The sequence below is a fragment of the Pongo abelii genome, chromosome 20 (assembly GCF_028885655.2).
Source record: "Pongo abelii isolate AG06213 chromosome 20, NHGRI_mPonAbe1-v2.0_pri, whole genome shotgun sequence".
NCBI classification, from domain to species: domain Eukaryota; kingdom Metazoa; phylum Chordata; class Mammalia; order Primates; family Hominidae; genus Pongo; species Pongo abelii.
In genome coordinates this window covers 40,180,482-40,200,968 of record NC_072005.2, presented here as the reverse complement: position 1 = coordinate 40,200,968, position 20,487 = coordinate 40,180,482, and positions in this window count along the sequence as shown.

Sequence of the window (20,487 nt, the reverse complement as noted above, 5' to 3'; positions counted from 1 at the left end):
TCTTTACAAGGTGGTGGTTTCATTTCTTTGGATAGATACCTAGAAAGGAATTGCTGGGTCATATGGTAGTTCTATTTTTAATTTCTTCCAAACTGTTTTCCACAGTAGCTGCCCCAGTCTACACTGAATTCAGTAAAGGAGAAAATGGGGAGATGTAAGTCAAAGAATATAAAGTAGTAGATATGTAGGATGAAGAACTCTAGAGATCTAATGTACAACATGAGGACTGTAGTTAATACTGTATTGTATTAACTACATCCATATCTAAAATCCATATCTAAAAGTATGGATTTTAGGTACTCTTGCCACATACAATAAAAGGGCAACTATGTGAGATGATGGATATTTTAATTTGCTTAACCATAGTAAGCAAAAGAAAAAGTTGCAAAAGAATAGATAACATTTCACTTCCTGTATGTATCAATATATCAAAACATCATGTTGTACAACTTAAGTATATATAATAAATCTTTTAAAAAATAAGCTAAGTCTGGGAAATCATCACAGCTAAGAGCATCCTGTGGGGACATAATTAATTCACTGTGATATCCTGGATGGGATCATGAAATAGAAAAATTGCATAAGATAAATACAAAGAAAATCTGAATAAACTATGGACTTTAATTGTTAATAATGTATCAGTATTGGCTCATTAATTGTAACAAATGTACCATACTAATGTAAGCTACTAATAATGGGTGAAACTGTATGTGTGGGAGGGTGCTAATATGGTAACTCTGTATTTGCTGAATTTCTCTGTAAATCTGAAACTGTTCTAAAAAATGTCTTCTGATTACAAATAAGAGAAACACACACTGCACAACACCACACACCCCCAACACACACACATATACACACACAGTCCTTACATAAGCCAGTCACTCCAGTGTTTGCTTTTGAAACATTTTAATTCTCACAACAACCTGGTGAAGTAGGAACTATTATTGTATCAGTGGGGAAGCTGATGCTAAAAGAAATGAAGTGACCTACCCAAGATTATGCACCCTGCAGGTCTTAGTTTCTAGAAGCTGGACTGAAGCCTGGAGGTTTGGATCCAGAGCTAGGACTTTCAAACCCTTAACCACAAACTGTGAAGCCCTCAGCAAGGTGCCAACACATAATGAGGGCCAGTTAGGCTGAGATGCTACTGCTGCTATAATTGTTGGAATTTTAATCATTATTTCCCCATTCTCTGGCATACTAGAGCGCTGACTGTCTACACCTTGCAGTGCCTATGGGCTTGTTCTAACCGTATGTCATTCTCCAGTGTCTTCCCCATTGAAGGCTTTTCTCTTTGGATCAATTGTACTAGTTCTAAAGGCAACGTCTGCCTCTATAATGAGCACAGCACAGAACTCAACTTACTAGATGTGCTCAGTGATTCAGGCCTTGGGTATCTCTGCATCTTTACCAGTGACCAGGCAGCAGGCTCTAATCTCATCCAACAACCACAAGGCTAATATGTCCATCTCTGTTTGATTTTCCAGGTGGTGATGATCCTCAAGTACTTGGCCATGATTGCAACCTGGGAGGAAAGCGAGCAACTGGATGAGGCCCAGAAGACCCTGTATTGGGAGATATTTGTGGAGACCTGTGGGCTCCTGGTCTCACTGAGTAAGGCTCACCTCCTCTCATGTGGGGAGAGCCTTCTTTTACCCTCTCACTCCAGGTCTCACTGATAGAGAAGGCCTCTGGAGACCACCCCACCTTCTACCCGTAATTCCTACTGTGTTTCTGTCTCACTTCCTCTTTCCTGGTCTCCATGTGTCCAGCCAGGCACCATGAGGGTCCAAATACAGGAAATGAAATCAAGAACTAAGCCAAGAACTAAACCAAGCCCCACTCTCATTTTCATACCTAGCACGGGCTGGCTTCAATGTCAGTTCCTTATTCCCAGATCTCACCAGAGAGAACCTTAATGGTTAAGCTTTGATGAGTTAGGTGTCCCTACAACCCGGTTAGCAGGGGCTGTAAATTATAGGCCATTCTCTAAAAAATCCATGAGTCAGGCAGGCCCTCTGGCAACTTTCTATACTACCCAATCTCCATTAAAAGGCTTCTTTTTTCCATGATACCTACACATCATCCCTTGCTTCATAAAGCCAGGTCACAATCCCCTGTGGTACAGGAGATTATATTGAATGGATACCCTGAGAAAGCAATTCCTTTTTTCCTTCCCTTTCCTGCTTTCTGCTTGTTGTCAGGAGAAAGTCTTGGTTTGCTGAGTCTTTGATGCCTCTCTTAACTTTTTTTTTTTTTTTTTGAGACGGAGTCTCGCTCTGTTGCCCAGGCTGGAGTGCAGTGGCGTGATCTCGGCTCACTGTAAGCTCCGCCTCCCAGGTTCACACCATGCTCCTGCCTCAGCCTCCCGAGTAGCTGGGACTACAGGCGCCCGCCACCACGCCCAGCTAATTTTTTGTATTTTTAGTAGGGACGGGGTTTCACCGTGTTAGCCAGGATGGTCTCAATCTCCTGACCTCATGACCCGCCTGCCTCAGCCTCCCAAAGTGCTGGGATTACAGGCAACCTCTCCTAACTTTTTAAAATTTCCCTTTTAAGCAGAGCGAGTAGTCCCCAACTCATAGTAAGATAGGAGATCAGCAGGACTTGTTCTCCAAGCACTGGACCCTGCTGATCAAAACAGGATCTGATCAAAACAGAATGCAGAAAAAAAAAACAAAAAAAAACTAGAACCAAGACCGTGACGAAAATGACCTCTGGTTGCCTTCATTGCTCATTATACATTAATTATAATGCATTAGCATGCCAAAGGAAACTCCTGCCAGTGCCATGACACTTTACAAATGCCATGGCAACTCCTGGAAGTTACCTTATATGGTTTAAAATGGGGAGAAACCCTCATTTCCAGGAACTCCCCACCCCTTTTTCAGAAAACTCATTAATAACCTGCCCTTTATTTAGCATATAATCCAGAAACAGCCATAAATATAGCAAGCCAAAAATCTATGAGAGTTGCTGCTACTACGCTGCTACGAAGCAACCATTTTCCTGCCCTCTGTGGCGCTAATAAACTTGCTTTCGCTTTGCTCCATCAGCTTGCTCTTGAATTCTTTCCAGTGTGAAGCCAAGAACCTTACTGGACTGAGCCCCAGTTCTGGGGTTCACCTGCATCATCTTGCCTGGTGATCACGAAGGGACTAACAAGCTGAGGGGACCTGAGGGAGGCTTTCACCCAGATCCCAAATTAAAGACCAACGGGCACCATTTGGCCTCCTTAGATGGGTGAATGTCCCCTTTGTTTCCCCTCAATATCATGCTGGTTCCTTTAACTGATTTACTTTCCCTTTCACTCTCTTCTCTCACCCTTTACCTTTCAGAGTGGACCAGGAAGTGGTAACGGGATCTCTGACGACAGCAGGCCCGGCCAGCTATGTCTTTTGTAACCTGCCTTCTCGCCCTTTCTCTCAGACCTTTCCTCTTTAGTTTCTAAGGACTGGCCATTTTACTTTTCCTCTTTTAGTGCCAAAATGCATGCTGACATTTATTTTGTGGTTGCATTTGTAGTTTTTGCTTTGGCTATTTATTTGGGCAATTGTTTCTATTCTGTGTACAGCAGGACACTTTCCTTGTTTGTTATGAATTCTTTCTTTTTTTGTTATTTTGAGAGGTTCTCCCATTGTGCTGACTCTGGGACACCAGAGTCACAGTGTTCTGTGGTCCTAATTGTGTTCGGTCTTGTGCCTTTGGAGTTCACTGTTGGCCACCCTCTAGATGCTCTGGGGGTTTTTGGCATTTGGTTTGGAGGCATTCTCATTGACCAATACCCAGATGCTCTGGGTTTTTGGCTTTGGCACCTTGTTAGCCTTTGTCATACCGCCTATTTTTGGTAACCTCTTCTAATCCTTCTTTTGTCCAAAACCAAGATGCTTTCTTAACTTTTTGTGGAATTCAGACTACTAGAATTCTGTCACCCTGTTTTCACTTCTCCCTTCTCCTTCTATACTTCTTGCCTATGAAAACACCTCTTTTGTCACATCCCATTTACTAGTGGATACAGTCATCACTCTGCTGCCCACCCATATCTCATAATTTAGCTTTGTGGCACCCTGCTAACTGTAATCATGCCCTCTTTGCAGGGACTGGTGGCAATTGCCCTTTCTTGAGGAAAAAGGGAGAAGAGAATTTAAAAGAAAAAAAATAATTGAGCTCTCGCTAGACTTAGAAAAACTTCTGCCTCTAGTAATAGATCCTTGTCAGAGGACTCCCAGAAGACTTGATGCCAGGGTGCTTTTTAGGCAATTGGAGCAAATTCAAATTAGACAGCTTAAAGAAAAAGAAATTCATTTTATTTTGCAACACCATTTGGGACCAATACAAATTGGGAGACCAAGAAAATTTGTCTCCCTCAAAATTTCTAGGTCTAGAGAGACCATTTTAATCTCTCTAAAAATGGTTCTTTGCACTATAATACTATGTTACAACTGTATTTATTCTGTAAAAGGGAAGGAAAATGGGAGAAATCCCCTATGTACAGGCTTTCATGGCCCTCTATGAGGATCCTGACTTAAGGGATAGTTATAGAATGTGCCTGGGTCATGTTACTTTAAGGCACCAAGAAGCCACCCCAGACATCCTAGATGACCCCTCCTAGCTAATCGCCCTAGGAGGCCTACTTCTCTACCCCAGAGCTTCCTCAGTCCCCCAGCTCTGATCTGGGAGGGACTCCCACCAGTTCTCCAGTGTGAAATCCCTCCTCATGGTCATCAGACATCCCTCCCCATTATCCACCTATACCCCTACTGCCTGAGGAAGTAAGCCTTATCAGTACTGCCAGGATTGGGACCCCATATCAGCTCCTAAATTCAAACCTATGTCCATTAGGCAGCAGACAGAGATGGGGGACAATCAGAGTACATGTGCCTCTTTCTATGTCAGATTTGGCTTTATGTAAATATGAGTTTGGCCAGTTTTCAGAGGAGCCAGGAAAGTTCATAGAGGAATTTGTTAAGTTGATCATGTCTTTCAACTTAACTTGGCATGACTTGCAAATATTATTATCTACCTGCTGTACCACGGAGGAGAAAGAAACGATTCTGGGTACGTCCTGTATATTCAAATGGAATGGCCACTCATAACCAGGGCCATGCCATTTATCGTGTTGGGGAGATGCAGTTCCAGATCTGGACCCTCAATGGGATTACCAGAGGGGTTCCTAAAACCTCAGGTGCAGAAATCATGTTGTAACTTGTTTAATAGAAGGTATGAAAAAGTGTGTGTTTAAGCCAGTTAATTATGACAAGGCTAGAGAAGTAACTCAGGGGAAAGAAGAAAATCCCAGTCTGTTTCAGGGCTGCTTAGTTGAAGCTCTCAGGAAATACACTAATGAAGACTCTCTGAAGGGGTGAGCTCTCCTGGGTATGCATTTTATTATTCAATCTGCCCCTGACATTAGGAGGAAGCTACAAAAGGCAGAAATGGGAGCTCAAATTCCAATGAGCCAACTCTTAAACATGGCCTCAAGAGTTTACAGCAAAAGGGATAGGGCAGCTAATGAGGCAGTGGCTCCAGTCCACCCAATAGTTGCTAATCTTTACACAACTGACCCAAGTTCCTGAAGATGTTAATTAGTTCACAGTATTAGACTTATAGGTTGTTTTCTTTTGTATATCTTTGCACCTGGACTCCCAATATATTTTTGCATTTGGATAGACTGATCCACACATTCATGCTACATCTCAGTTTACTTGTACTGTCCTCCCCTAAGGTTTTAGGGACAGTCCCCATCTCTTTGGGAATGCACTGGCAGAAGAATTAAGGAAACTACAATTAAATATTTAATTCCTCCTACAATATATGGATGACCTATTGATATCCAGCCCTACTAGAGAAGACTCTGATAGAAATACACTTCAGGCCCTTCTTGGAAAACGAGACTATCAGGTATTCCCCCAAAAGGCCCAGATTTCTGTTCAAAAGTTTAAATTATTTTATGTATGTGCTCACTCCTGGGACAAGGACCTTAGCCCAGGAAAGAAAAGAGACCATCTTGGCACTCCAACCCCCTCAAACTATGAAACAGTTAAGAACTGTTTTGGGAATGGCTGGATTCTGCCAAATTTGGATTCCCAGGTTTGGGCTCATAGCAAAACCACTCTATGAAGCTCTAAAAGGGAATTATCATGAGTCTTTAAATTGGGATGGAACCTGTCAACAGGCATTGCCAACCTTAAAAGAAAAACTGTGAATGGCCTCTGCTTTTGGACTCCCAAACTTAGAAAAACCTTTCACTCCCTGTATAGCTGAAAAACAAGGGACAGCATTAGATGTTCTAACTCAACAGCTTGGAAGTGATCCTAGGCCAGTAGCTTACTTCCCTAAACAGTGGGATCAGGTGGCTGCCAGATGGCCAGGATGCTTGCAAGCTGTGGCCACCACCACTCTATTGGTAGAAGAAGCCGGTAAGTTTACCTTGGGACAATTAGAAGTCGTGACTCCCCATCGAGTACAGCAGGGTCCTAAAGGCAAAAGGATATCAATGACTTACAGGGGGGCAGTTACTTAAATATCAGGCCCTTCTTCTTGACACCTCAGATGTTACACTTAAAGAATGTCAGGTTTTAAATCTGCTACCCTGTTGCAAGACCCCACATTCCGAAAAACAGATCCCCTACCCATCCACTTCTGTGTGTAAACTATGGAACAGACTTACTCTAGCAGGCCTCACCTTAAAAAGAAACCCCTGCCTAACCCTAATGTTGAATGGTTTACACACAGGAGTAGCTTTATTCAGAGAGGGAATAAAGAAAGGCAGATTATGCTGTAGTTAGCCAATGAGTAGCTATTGAGACCAAAGCTTTACCCACCCCAGACTTCTGCTCCAAAAGAATTGATCATCCTAATTAGGACTGTTCAAGTAGGAAAAGATGTAAGAATCAATGTATTTACTGATTCTAAATATTGGTTCCTGGTGCCATGCTCATGCTGCTATATAGAGGGAAAGAGGACTACTTACCAGCTAAGGGATACCTCCTAAAACATCACTCTGAAATCTTGGAACTTTTAGATGCTGTCCAACTCCCAAAAGAAATAGTGGTTATTCATTGCAGGGGATACCAAAAGGGAGACTCCTCCATTATTAAGGGAAATTCCCTGGCAGACAGAGCAGCCAAAGCTACAGCTAAAGGAAAATGGATACTACAGGCCACTGCACTATTATCTAATGTTCCACCCATGTCAGTGGTCCCATACTATACAGCTAAGGAAATTATAATAAATGGGCTGAACAAAAAAGACTTGAAAAAGAACCCCTCAGGGCGGTTATTAGGAAACAACAAACTTTCTCCCCAAGACTGAGCAATGGAAAATAACCCGGCATTTCCATGACTTCTCACATTTGGGCGAGAGTCTGTATTCCAATTGGTTTCCCAAATATTCTTAAGGAAGGGACTATTCCAGACTGTAAAAGGGTCACCAGGGCCTGTGAACTCTGTGCCCAAAATGATCCAGGGAGCAACCCTGTAACCCCCTCCTACTCAAACCTGTACAACACTAAGGAACATACCCTGGGGAAGACTAGCAAACAGACCTCACCCAGATGCCATTTTAGAGGGGACTCAAATATTTGCCAGTACTTATAGGAACTTTCACCAGGTAGATAGGAGCTCTCCCCACAAGAACAGAAAGCATTAGAAGTGTCCAGATTCTTTTTATTATTTTGAGACAGGGTCTCGCTCTGTTGGCCAGGCTGGAGGGCAGTGATGCAATCATGGCTTGCTGCAGCCTCAACCTTCTGGGCTCAGGTGATCCTCCTGCCTCAGCCTGCCAAGTCAGATTCTTACTTAAAGAAATCATCCCAAGGTTTGGATTACAAAAAAGTTTGCAAAGTGATAATGGACTTTTCTTCACAGCTGAGGGAACTCAGTAGGTTTCCTCAGCCTTAGGCATTAGCTATCACCTTCCCTCCTCCTAGAGGCCTCAATCTTCCGGCAATGTAGGAAAAGCCAACCATGTTTTTAAAAGGACATTAGCAAAACTTTGTCCAGAGACCCTGGGGGCCTTTCCTATCCATAGCCGTTTTGTGCATAAAGATAGTTCCAAAGGGAACCTTAAATCTTAGCCCATTTGAAATGACCTATGGGAGGACCTTTTTAACCTCAGACCTCCTGTTTGATGAGGAGACATAAAATGCTCACTCATACTATCAACTTGGGCCAGGTTCAAAAAGCTCTCCAAGAATACAGAAATAAAGCATTGCCCTTTCCAACAAAGGAAAAGAATGGCTCCCCTGTTCACCCAGGATATTTAGCCCTCTTAAAAACTTGGAAAGGCCGGGCACGGTGGCTCACACCTGTAATTTCAGTACTCTGGGAGGCTGAAGCAGGCAGATCACTTGAGATCAGGAGTTTGAGGCTAGCCTGGCCAACATGGTGAAACCCTGTCTCTACTAAAAATATAAAAATTAGCTGGGCATGGTGGCAGGCGCCTGTAATCCCAGCTTCTCAGAAGACTGAGGTAGGAGGACCACTTGAACCCAGGAGGCGGAGGTTGCAGTGAGCCAAGATTGCGCCTCTGCACTCCATCTTGGGCAATAGAGAGACTCCATCTCAAAAAAAAAAAAAAAAAAAAAAAAATGGGAGGGCTCCTATCAGGCATTGTTGAAGACCCCCACTGCTATTAAACTTCATGGAATCACTAGTTCGGTATACCTGTCCAGGATTAAATAAACCTGTTTCTTATGAGTCCCCTCAGGCACAAGAGGAGGACACCAAGAGCTACACTGTGAAACCCTAGAAGACTTAAAGCTATTGTTTTGAAAATTCACAGATTGCCAGGTGTGGTGGCTCATGCCTGTAAAACCAGCACTTTGGGAGGCTGAGGTGGGCGGATCGCCTGAGGTTGGGAGTTCGAGACCAGCTTGACCAACATGGAGAAACCCCATCTCTAATAAAAATACAAAATTAGCTGGGCGTGGTGGCACATGCTTGTAATCCCAGCTACTTGGGAGGCTGAGACAGGAGAATCGCTTGAACCTGGGAGGTGGAGGTTGCGGTGAGCTGAGATTGTGCCATTGCACTCCAGCCTGGGCAACAAGAGCAAAGATCCGTCTCAAAAAAAAAAAAAAAAAAAAAGAAAAAGAAAAGAAAATGCACAGATAAGTACACAAACCCTTGAAACACAGGCAGCGAGCATAGGAAAAGCCATAAGTGGACTCCAGGCCTCCCTGTACTCCCTAGCCAATGCTGCCTTAGATAGCAGATTGGCTCTAGACTATCTTCTGGCTGAACAATGAGGAGTATGTGCAGTAGTAAGTCACACCTGTTGTTCTTATGTTAACAATTCAGGGATAATTGAACTGCAAGTTCAAAATATCTGCTAAGGCCAAGCACAGTGGCTTACACCTGTAATCCCAGCACTTTGGGAGGCCAAGGTAGGAGGATCACCTGAGCCCAGGAGTTTGTGACCAGCCTGAGCAATATAGTGAGACTGTGTCTCCATGAAAAATAAATTAAAAAAAAATAGCTGGGCATGGTAGTGTGCACCCGTGGTCCCAGCTACTTGGAAGGCTGAGGTGGGAGGGTTGTTTGAGACTGAGAGATCGAGGCAGCAGTGAGCATGATCATGCCACTGCACTCCAGCTTGGGTCACAGAGTGAGACCTTGTCTCAAAAAAGAAAAAAAAAAGATTTACTAGCAGGCCACCTGGCTACATAATTTTACTAACCCCACCAGTCAAACCATCTGAGACTCCATCAAAGGATACCTACCAAGTATGACATGGTTTTTACTCTTACTATGGCCTTTAGTAGCTCTCTTACCACTGATCTTTGGCCCTTGCTTGTTTAACCTCTTAGTAAAGTTTGTGTCTTCTAGATTACATAAATTCCATGCGAAGATGTCACAAGGCTTCCAACCCATCCCATCTTCTGACCCAGAAAATAAAGATATCCTGCTTTGGGCCCCTTATATCAGGCATTCAGAGATTTTTACTCCTCCAAAGCTAGGCAGGACCTATGCGCATAAGATCAACAAGAAGCAGTTGCAGAAGATGGACCTCTAACCTTCTACAACCCCTTAAGATTAAGAAGGAGGGCCAGGCATGGTGACTGACCCTTGTAATCCTAGCACTTTGGGAGGTTGAGGCCAGTGGCTCACTTAAGGTCAGGAATTCGAGACCAACCTGGTCAACATGGTGAAACCCTGACTCTACTAAAAACAGAAAAATTAGCCAAGCATGGTGATGCATGCTTGTAATCCTAGCTAGTTGGAAGGCTGAGGTGGGAGGATTGCTTTCAACCTGGGAGGTGGAGGTGGCAGTGAGCCAAGATTGCACCACTGCATTCCAGCCTGGGTGACAGAGCAAGACCCTGTCTCAAAAAAAAAAAGATTAAGGAGGAGTATATAATCTCTGAGAGGGGAATGAGGTCGAAGATCAGTGGGACTTGTTTTCTGAGCACCAGTCACAAGGCCCCACTGATCAAAACAGGATCTGAGCAAAACAGGATGCAGCAAAGAAACTGGCCAAAACCAGCTAAAGCCAAAATGTTGCCCTCATTGCTCATTATACATTAATTATAACTCATTAACATGCTAAAAGAAACTCCCACCAGTGCCGTGACAGTTTACAAATGCCATGCAACTCCCAGAAGCCACCTTATACGGTGATATGGTTTGGCTCTGTGTCCCCACCCAAATCTCATCTTGTAGCTCCTATAATTCCCACATGCTGTGGGAGGGACCAGTAAGAGATGATTGAATCATGGGGCAGCAGGAAGGGGTCTTTCCCATGCTGCCCTTGTGATAGTGAATGGGTCTCACGAGATCTGATGGTTTTAAAAACAGGAGTTTCTCAGCACAAGCTCTCTTTTTGCCTGCTGCCATCCACATAAGATGTGACTTTCCCCTCCTTGCCTTCTGCCATGATTGTGAGGCCTCCCTAGCCATGTGGAACTGTAAGTCCAATAAGCCTCTTTCTTTTGTAAATTGCCCAGTCTTGGAGATGTCTTTATCTGCAGCGTGAAAACTGACTAATACTACGATTTTAAAAAGGGAGGAACCCTCAGTTACTGGAACCTCCACCCCTTTTTCAGAAAACTCATGAATAACCCACCTCTCATTTAGCATATAATGCAGGAATAGCCATAAATATAGCTTAGCCAGCAATCCACGAGGGCTTCTGCTACTAATCTGCTACGGAGCAGCCATTTTCCTGCCCTCTGTGGCTCTAATAAACTTGCTTTCACTTGCTCTGTCAGCTTGCTCTTGAATTCTTTCCAGCGCAAAACCAAGAACCCTCCTGGGCTGAGCCCCAATTCTGGGGTTCACCTACATCAGAAGCACAAGGTAGGCCACATAAGCTTACCAGAACTTACAGCATTATTTTTATTTCATTGTTGTATTTTGATGGATACTGATTTGTGAAAAGTGAAACTAGTTTTCCCGTCTATAAGCAATACAAGATTCCCTTTATGAAGAAACCAATTTAAGTAAACAAAATGTGTGTCAACTTAAAAAATGGCGGTTTATACTAATATTCACAGCCAACATCCCCTGAGCACTGACCCTATGCCAGGCCCTGTTCCAGGCACTCTCCCTGCTCCACTGATTAGCCCTCACAACACCCCTGGTGAAGTGTGGGCTTTTCCCCAAAGCTGCTGACTCTGGACCCAATTGGTTTCCCTCTAGGAAGCTGCTGCCCAAAGAGAACAATAACATTTTTGAGCATGACTTATTGTTTTAACATGCTTGTTAATTTGAGGTACACCATAAGGCATACCTCCGCAAAATGTTCAGTCCTAAGTGTTCATTTCAATTCATATTTAATCTGTGTCCCCACTTACAGTAACTTCCACTAGATCGAGCTATCAGGCATTCTGAATCCCCAGCAGGCTCCCCCTGCATCTCCCAGTCAGTTCCCCCAAAAGGCATCACTGTGCTGACTTCCATCCTCATACATTGGATTGGCTTCTTCTTGAAGGTTATATGCATGGATTCACATGGTGTGCATGGCTTTTTGTCCAGGGTCTTTCTCTTGGTATCCTGTTTGTGAGATTCATAGCAAGAGGATGAATTTCTTTTCTTTTTTTTTTTTTTTCCGAGACAGAGTCTTGCTCTGTCGCCCAGGCTGGAGTGCAGTGGTGCGATCTCCGCTCACTGTAAGCTCCACCTCCTGGGTTCATGCCATTCTCCTGCCTCAGCCTCCCGAGTAGCTGGGACTACAGGCGCCCGCCACCACGCCCAGCTAATTTTTTGTATTTTTAGTACAGATGTGTTTTCACCGTGTTAGCCAGGATGGTCTCAATCTCCTGACCTCGTGATCCACCCACTTTGGCCTCCCAAAGTGCTGGGATTACAGGCATGAGCCACCATGTCCGGCCTCTCACAAGGATTAATTTCTGTCTTGAGATTGTTGATGCAGTTGTTCCTTGATTTGTACAGATTCCCTTTACCTCGCTTGCACCCTCAAAAATCATAGCTCCAAAATAGCAGAACACCCAACATTTTCCAAAGACACAGAAACAGAGCAGAAAGTCAGGCATCAGTCAATTTAGACTCACACTTTTCAATTCTCCCTGAGCACCTGGAGAACTTTTAAAGCGCTCATGTCCATGCTTCATCCCGGGATTTTGTTCCATTTGGCCCATAGTCAAGGCATCCCCAGGTGGTTCTTTTGTTCAGGGAGGTTGAGACCCACTGACTTAAGTTAATTAGAAAATAATTTCTGGTATGAAATGTCACTTTCCCAGGGTCCCATGGCTGTATTTAAAGGGGGAAGGGCTTGCCCATGAACAGTGTTGGATTGTGTAGGATGGAGATTGAGGGGGATGAATGTTACATCGATGGTGATCATGACCCTCTATAGACTCTTGGCCCAAGGATGGTTTTTGTGCTCTTGGTTTCCAGGTTACAGGTCAACATTTTCTTTGCATGGAAGGGAGCAGCCTCATTCTGGGCTCCTGCTCTTGTCTTGAACACCATACTGAATATAGAGCGTCATTTTTGTCCTTACCCAAATATTGCTGTTCTATTTCTCCATGATCAGGGTATCTTCTTCCCAAATCAGAACTGAGCTACCTGATGGAAAATGAGCAAGATTATTGTGTGGTGAAGAGAGACCTCTCCTAAAGTTCCTGTCCAGGTAGGTGACCAAGAGCTGGGCAGGTGGGGGTCCCTGAACTCCACAGATCAGTTGGGAACCTCTTTTTGGGAAGAGGGAAGCCTCTTGCTGTGACCTCCCTGGGGACTTGGGATCCATACAGTCTTTGACCGTCCTCTTACCCGCTTATACGCTTCCCTGCTACTGGGGGAGGAGTAGGTTGTATTAGGTTAAAATCAAGCTCTAAGCTCCATGTATTTTGGCTTCATACTTGACATTGCCCCTCTCCAGCCTTGTGAGATGTTGCATGATTTCATCAGTGTAAAAGCTGGCTAAGTTAATGCTGGCTATTGTAACACAGAAACACTTTACAATATCAGCAGCCCAGCACAAGGAGAGTTTTTGGCTTTTGGCTTTTTCTTTTCCTCATTCAAGATCCACACAGGTCCACACAGGTTAGCAAGGAGTTCTGCACCGCACAGTTATTCAGGGAACAAGAAACATTCTATTGTCAACATGTGGCCCAATTTAAAGCTTTCTTGGCATTATCTGTCAGCAGAGGAAAAATGAGAAAGAGAAGGCATGCCCACTTGCACCCATACATTGCTGTTGCCACTCTGTTGACAAAAACCGGGCATTTGGCTGCACCTGGATTCTCAGAGCCAGGAAGTGGTTTAGCTGTGTACCCAAAGGGGAGAGAAAATGGGTTTGGTCAACATCTATCTCATTCTGTACACTTAGCCTACATTTAGCAAATGGTGGTAATAAGACTTTTCAATACTTTTCATCTCATTGGATTGTCTGAGGGTATAGTTAGATAATATATGGAACTGTATAAGGTAATGCCTGAAACACAGTGGCTCTAAAAGACTTAGCTATTTGTATTGGTATTGTGCATGTAATAACATTAACTGCAATGAATAATAATAACACATTTCTTTTTTATCTCCAATTTCTTTATTTTTAATTGACAAATAATATGAATTTATGGGGTACAGCATGATATTTTGATACATATTTACAATGTGGATAGATTACATCAAGCTAATTAAATCTATCACCATATATAATATAAATTTTTGTAGTAAATTTAAAATCTACTATTTTGGCAATTTTAAGATATACAGTACATTGTTTGTTATAGTCACAGTTCTGTGCAATAGATTACTAAAATGTATTCCTCCTGTCTAACTAAAATTCTGCACCCTTGATCAACATCTTTCCCTAATCTTCCTCTCCTCCTCCCCCCAGGCCTTCTGCTCTCTACTTCTATGAGTTCAACTTCTTTTGATTCCACATATAAATGAGGTCACACAGTGTTTGTCTTTCTGTGCTTGACTTATTTCAATTGGTGTAATATTCTCCAGGGTAATCTGTGTTGTTTCAAATGACAGACTTTCCCTCTTTTTTTTAAAGGCTGATTAATATTTCATTGTCTTTCTGTATTCATTTCACTTTGTATTCATTTTTTCCTGTATTAATTCATCCTTTGTGCTTTCTGTATTCATTCATCCATTGACAGACACTTAGGTTGATGCTTGTGAATAATGCTACAATGATCATGACAGTGCAGGTACATCATAGGATACTGGAGGAAAGTCCTTTGAATGTAAAGCATGTCGGAAAGCCTTTTGTGACAAGCTATCGTTAATTGAATACAGAGCTCAGAGATAAACTCCACACATTTAGAGCCAATTGATTTTTAATGAAGGCACTGAGAACACACCATGGGAAAAAGACAGTCTCTTCAATAAACGGTGTTGGAAAACATGGCTATCCACATGCAGAGGGATGAACTTAGACCCTGATCTCACACCATATACAAAAATAAACTTAAAATGAACTAAAGACTTAAATATAAGATCCAAAAACTGTGAAACTACTAGAAGAAAATGCAGAGGAAATGCTCCGTGACTTTGATCTGAGCCACGACTTTTTGGATATGACCCCCAAAGTACAAGCAACAAAAGCAAAAATAGTCAAATGGGACCACATCAAACTAAAAAGGTTTTGCACAGCATAGGAAACAGTCAACAGAGTGAAGAGACAACCTACAGATCGAGAGAGAATATTTTCAAGCTATGCATTTGATAAGGAGTTAATATCCAAAATATATAATGAACTGAAACAATAGCAAGAAAACAAATAACTCAATTAAAAATGTGGGAAGGACCTGAATAGACATTTAGCATCTAAAGAAGACATACAAATGACCAACAATTATTTGAAAAAATGCTCAACACCACTAATAATTAAGGAAATGCCGACAAAAATTACAATGAGACATCACCTCACCTCTGTTAGAATGGCTGTTATCAAAAAGAGAAAAGAGCATGTTTTGGCAAGGAGGTGGAAAAGAGGGAACACTTCTATACTGTTGGTGGTAATGTAAATTAGTAAGGCCGTTATGGAAAACAGTATGGAAGTTTCTCAAAAAAGTAAACATAGAATTACCATGTGATCCAGTAGTCCCTCTTCTGGACATAGACACAAAGGAAATTAAATTAACCCATTAGACATAGCTGCAGTCTGATGTTCATTGCAACATTATTCATGAAAGCTAAGCTATGGAAACAACCTAACTGTTCATCGAGAGATGATTGGGTAAAGAAAATGTGGCACATATTGATGAGCCTAGAGGACACTGCGTTAAGTGAAATAAGCCAGGCACAGAAAGATAAATTTTACCTGATCTCATATACGGAATCTAAAAAAGTCATAGGAGTAAAGGGTAGAATGGTCACTAGGGAATGGGAGCTTTGGGGAAAAGTTGGTCAAAGGATACAAAATTTCAGTTAGCAGGAATACTTTCAAAGAAATCTATTGTACAACATGGTGAATATAGTTAATAATATATAGTCTTCTTAAAAAATGCTAAGAGGGTGGGTGTAAAGTGTTCTCACTACAAAATGATAACTGTGTGAGGTAGGAATATATTAATTAGCTAGATGAGTCATTCTAATGTCTATACATGTTAAAACATCATGTTAAAAAGAGTCTTAGAATATTAATCATTTTATCCCATCTCAGTATATGTGTTATCAAGGCTATACATGATAATTCCATCTTTTTAACTTCACAGTGGAATATTTGTCACGTTTTCTACAGATAATGAGTATTTTTTTAATCCACAGATGCGCCTTCTCTCTGGATCCACATTTCTTCTCTCATCACAGATCTTTCACCTGGTATCACTTTTCATCATCCTTAAATAGAATTTTCTTTAAGAATTTCATTTTATGTGGGTTAATTTTCCATTGAATTTCTTATTTTTGCTCTGAAGTCATTTTATTTTATGCTGTTTCTTCAAAAACACTTTTGCTATGTTTAGAAATTTTGGTTAGCAGTTACTTCTTCAGCAGTTTGAATTGGTCCCTTTCACTGTGTCCCTGAGTCACAATTATATTTTGGGAGTAAGTGGTGACAAATAACTTACCATTTTGTTCATAGCCTTCAGATCTTAGGTTAGGATATGAACCGAAATTCTAACATTGAGATGGAGACAGTGACTGGATGGGATTGTCACATAAAAGAGGAGGTGAGAGTATTGAGTGTGGAGGAGAAATCATACACGGTCGCCCTTTGGGATCCATGGGACATTGGTTCCAGGATCCTGCACAGATACTGCATCCACAGATGCTCAAGTGCCTAATATAAAATGCCATAGAATTTGCATATAGCCTACACATAGACTCCTCCCATATATTTTAACTCATCTCTAGATTACTTACAATACTCAATACAATGTTAAGTGCTGTGTAAATAGTTGTGATGCTGTATTGTTCAGGGAATAATAAGAAAAAAAGGCATATACTTATTCAGTACAAAGGCAACCATTTTTTCCAAGTATGTTTAATCCACAGTTGGTCGAATCCATGGATGCGGAACCTGTGGATACGGAGGGCCGACTGTAATGAGTATGTATCTGGTTACCAAATTATTGGGTTGTGCTAGAAACTGGGTAGGTGCTTAGGAATCCCCCTTCTCTTCCTGGATACGTGGCTTTCCTAAGACTTAATTAATTTGGTACTCACTTGAGGACTGCAGGTTCAAGTAATGGGCTGATGAAGTCTTGATGAGGGCAGTACCTGATAATTCTGTCAGTAAACATCAGGCTGTGCCATTTCATGGCCAAATATTTGCACCTAGAGGCTGGAGAGAGGTGAATTCCCTGAGTATTAGAGATTAACAATGACTTGTCATCTGCCATCACATACTTGAAATTGTGTCAACTCCACTCTCCACTTTGGCCTGAGGGCAGTTAGCTGTGATGTTCTCAAGTGTTGAATCATGTGGCCTACAAGAATTCATCCTACAGTTTATGAAACCCTCCTGCATGATCTATTTTTAAAAATAAATTCTTTTAAAGGAGCCAAATAGTGTTATTCAAAGGTGTACTATCATGTAAAACTTTCAATGATTAACTCTGAGGCTGCTTGATACATTTGAGTGATATTTTATATTTCAACAGATATCCCAAATGACCCAGCAAGAGGGACATTTCACTTGCCGCCTCACAGCCATTGTATGTGAGTGTCTTGTGATGATGATGATGATGATGATGATGATGATGATAAAAATAGCCGTAATGCATTTCATGAGTACTGACTTTGTGCCAGGTCCTGTGCAAAGCTCTATTACTTCCCATGAGGTATGTGGTGTTATTTTACCTATTTTATTCACTGGATTTTAATGAGCATTCCCTCTCTCAAACTGCAGCCAGGATCAAAATTCCCTGGAGGGCTTATGGAAGCATAGATCTCTGGGCCCCAGCCCCACAGTTTCTGATTCACTAGGTTTTGGTGGGGCCAGGGAGCATGCATTTTTAACAAATTATTGGGTGGTCCTAATGTTAAAGGTTTGGGAACTACTGGATTAGAACAGTCTTTAATGTTAGTACACAAAGACCCTAAAAGCATGGTATTTTCTTCATTTTTCATTTTGAATGTAGATTCTTGAGTGTCTAGAACTGAAGAGATTCACCTAGGGCCTCAGAGGCAGGAAGGTCAAGGAATGAGTCTCCTATTAGCAACCTCTGAGGGTGGAGCATTAGCTTGGGTGGCCACAGAAATCTGGATATGGCTCTTTAAGGAGGGAGAAGAGCCCTGCCTTGTCAGTTAAACATTGGAACAATATTTCCTAGGCCAACTGGAATGCTGTTTGGCCATTGTCATGGAAAAACAGATACAGGTCACAACTATATTACCCAGACAGTCTCTGTGCCTCCACCCAGGAAAGGGGCATTTCCTGTACCCAACATAGGCGCAGTGGGCTTTGTGAGACACCATTGTGAATGTTTAGCTGGTGGTGCTGGGTCACTCCACAGGGGCCAAGTCAACTCCCATGTGTTAAAAAATCATGACACTTGTTAAAGAATAGTAAGGCAGACTTGATTCAGCGGGACTCTTGTGAGAGACATAGGGACCACTGCAGTGGGGTGTTCCATGGTGGGAGAGAAATTGGGCTCAACTCCAACAGCAAGAACAAGTGGGGATTCATACCCAAGGAATGGGGTGAAGGGGTCAATGAATGGAAAAGCACTAAGAGGAAATGTCAGAGGTAAGGGGGGATTCTGGTAAGCTGACTTAGCAGGATTCTTGCCAAAAATGGACAATGTAGAGACAATATGGAAATCCAAATCAAGGCCTAGGTGAGGAGAGAGTTCAAAGGAGCCTGACTAGAGTTTGATTGAAAAGATCTTTGTCAGCACTAAGCAGGAAAGGACTGTGCAGAGGTTAGGACCTACCTCCACCCCTTTGCATTAGCTATGATCCCCCTAAAATGGGGGTTCTGCCAGGATCCTCCAGAGCCACTGCACCCTTGCTCCATCCCATGATATCTCGGGCCTTATGTGTATTTTATACTGGTGGAGTCTGAGGCTTGGAGCACCCAAGTTGTAGCACCCAACTATAACTGGGTAATATAGTTGTGACCTGTATCTGTTTCTCCATGACAAAGGCCAAACAGCATTCCAGTTGGCCCTGGGAAATATTGTTCCAATGTTTTACTGACAAGGGCACACCCCCCACAGCACGGACCAAAATGAAGAGCAGGTTGAGCCCATGAGACCTGTCCCAGTCTCCCACTTTTCATGTTCCCACCCTGTTCATGTTGCTCACTGGATATGGTGGCATTGATGGACCCAGCACAGGTAAGTGGAAGGGCATTTAGGTCCTCAGCTGCTCAGACCTCCACTCTCAAGTTCTTGGCACTGAGATACAAAGGATAATATTTCCCTGGGACTTTTCCCCTTTCCATCGTCACTGGGGAGTCACTGATGTTACCAGAGAGCAGGGGACAGAAGGCAGTCCTGGAATGCCTGAGTGAGGAGTGGGTCTCTATTCTGATTGTTCTGGGAGCCCTGAAGTTTGGGTACAGAGCAGAGAGGTGATCTTACTGAGATCCTAACAGGGTCCCTCTGGCTGCAGAGAGGAGAGCAGGCTGTAGGGGCATATGGTGGAAGCAGAGTGATGAAGTAATAGGCTACTGCAATAGTCCAGGTAAGTGGTGTTTGCTAGACCAAAATGGATATGGAAGCAGTGATTGGATTCTGGATCCATTTTTTAAGTCAAGCTGACCAGATTTTCTAACATGAAGGGTAAGAAAGACAAGGAGGTTAGGTGACCTCAGGTTTTTGGCTTAGCAGCCAGAAAGGATAGATGTGAGATGGAATAGTTGGTTGTAGGGGAGATTTTAAGTGGCAGTATCAGAAGTATCAGAAGTTAGGTTTTGGCCACGTTGAGTCTGAGGGTCCAGAGGCCCCTGAGTGGAGATTCTGAGCAGGCAACTAGACACCCAGTTGTGGTGTGCTGGGGAAGGATTCGGGTTATGAGAATCCAAATTGTGGCATCTAGTTTGTAGATAGCTATGGAGTTGTGCGGAGATTTAGGAGAGGGGATTTTCTGGTCATGGTGCAATGCCAATATGTTGAAAGAAAGGAAAGAGTGGAGCCTGAGGACTGGTTATCTTGCTTCGGCAAATCACTGGCCATGAGGATTGCATATGGGGAAGATCAGGATCTGGTAAGTGGCCACATTTTCCAAGGGGGTATCGATTTGAGATGGATGCTGAGGCTTAGCCACAATGGAGGTGGAATTACAGTAAGATCTGGGATGGAGTTTATTCACCTGTCTCTGGACACACTAGGCTTTTGTGGTGACCCACGGTGATGAAGGAACAGAATGTGCAACACAGAAGAGAAAGAGGATCTATTAATAAGTGTCAAACAACTGTGTGTGGTTAATGACTGAGGTTGAAGCCAGGATCACCACCATGTTGGGAGGCCTTCAAATCAGAACTGGGTGCTGCCCTTGCCAGTGGGAGCCATCAAAGGTATTTTGAGTTGTATTCCCCCCAAAATATATGTTGATGTCTTAATGCTCAGTACCTTAAAATGCGATCTGATTTGGAAATAGAGTCTTTATAGAGGTAATC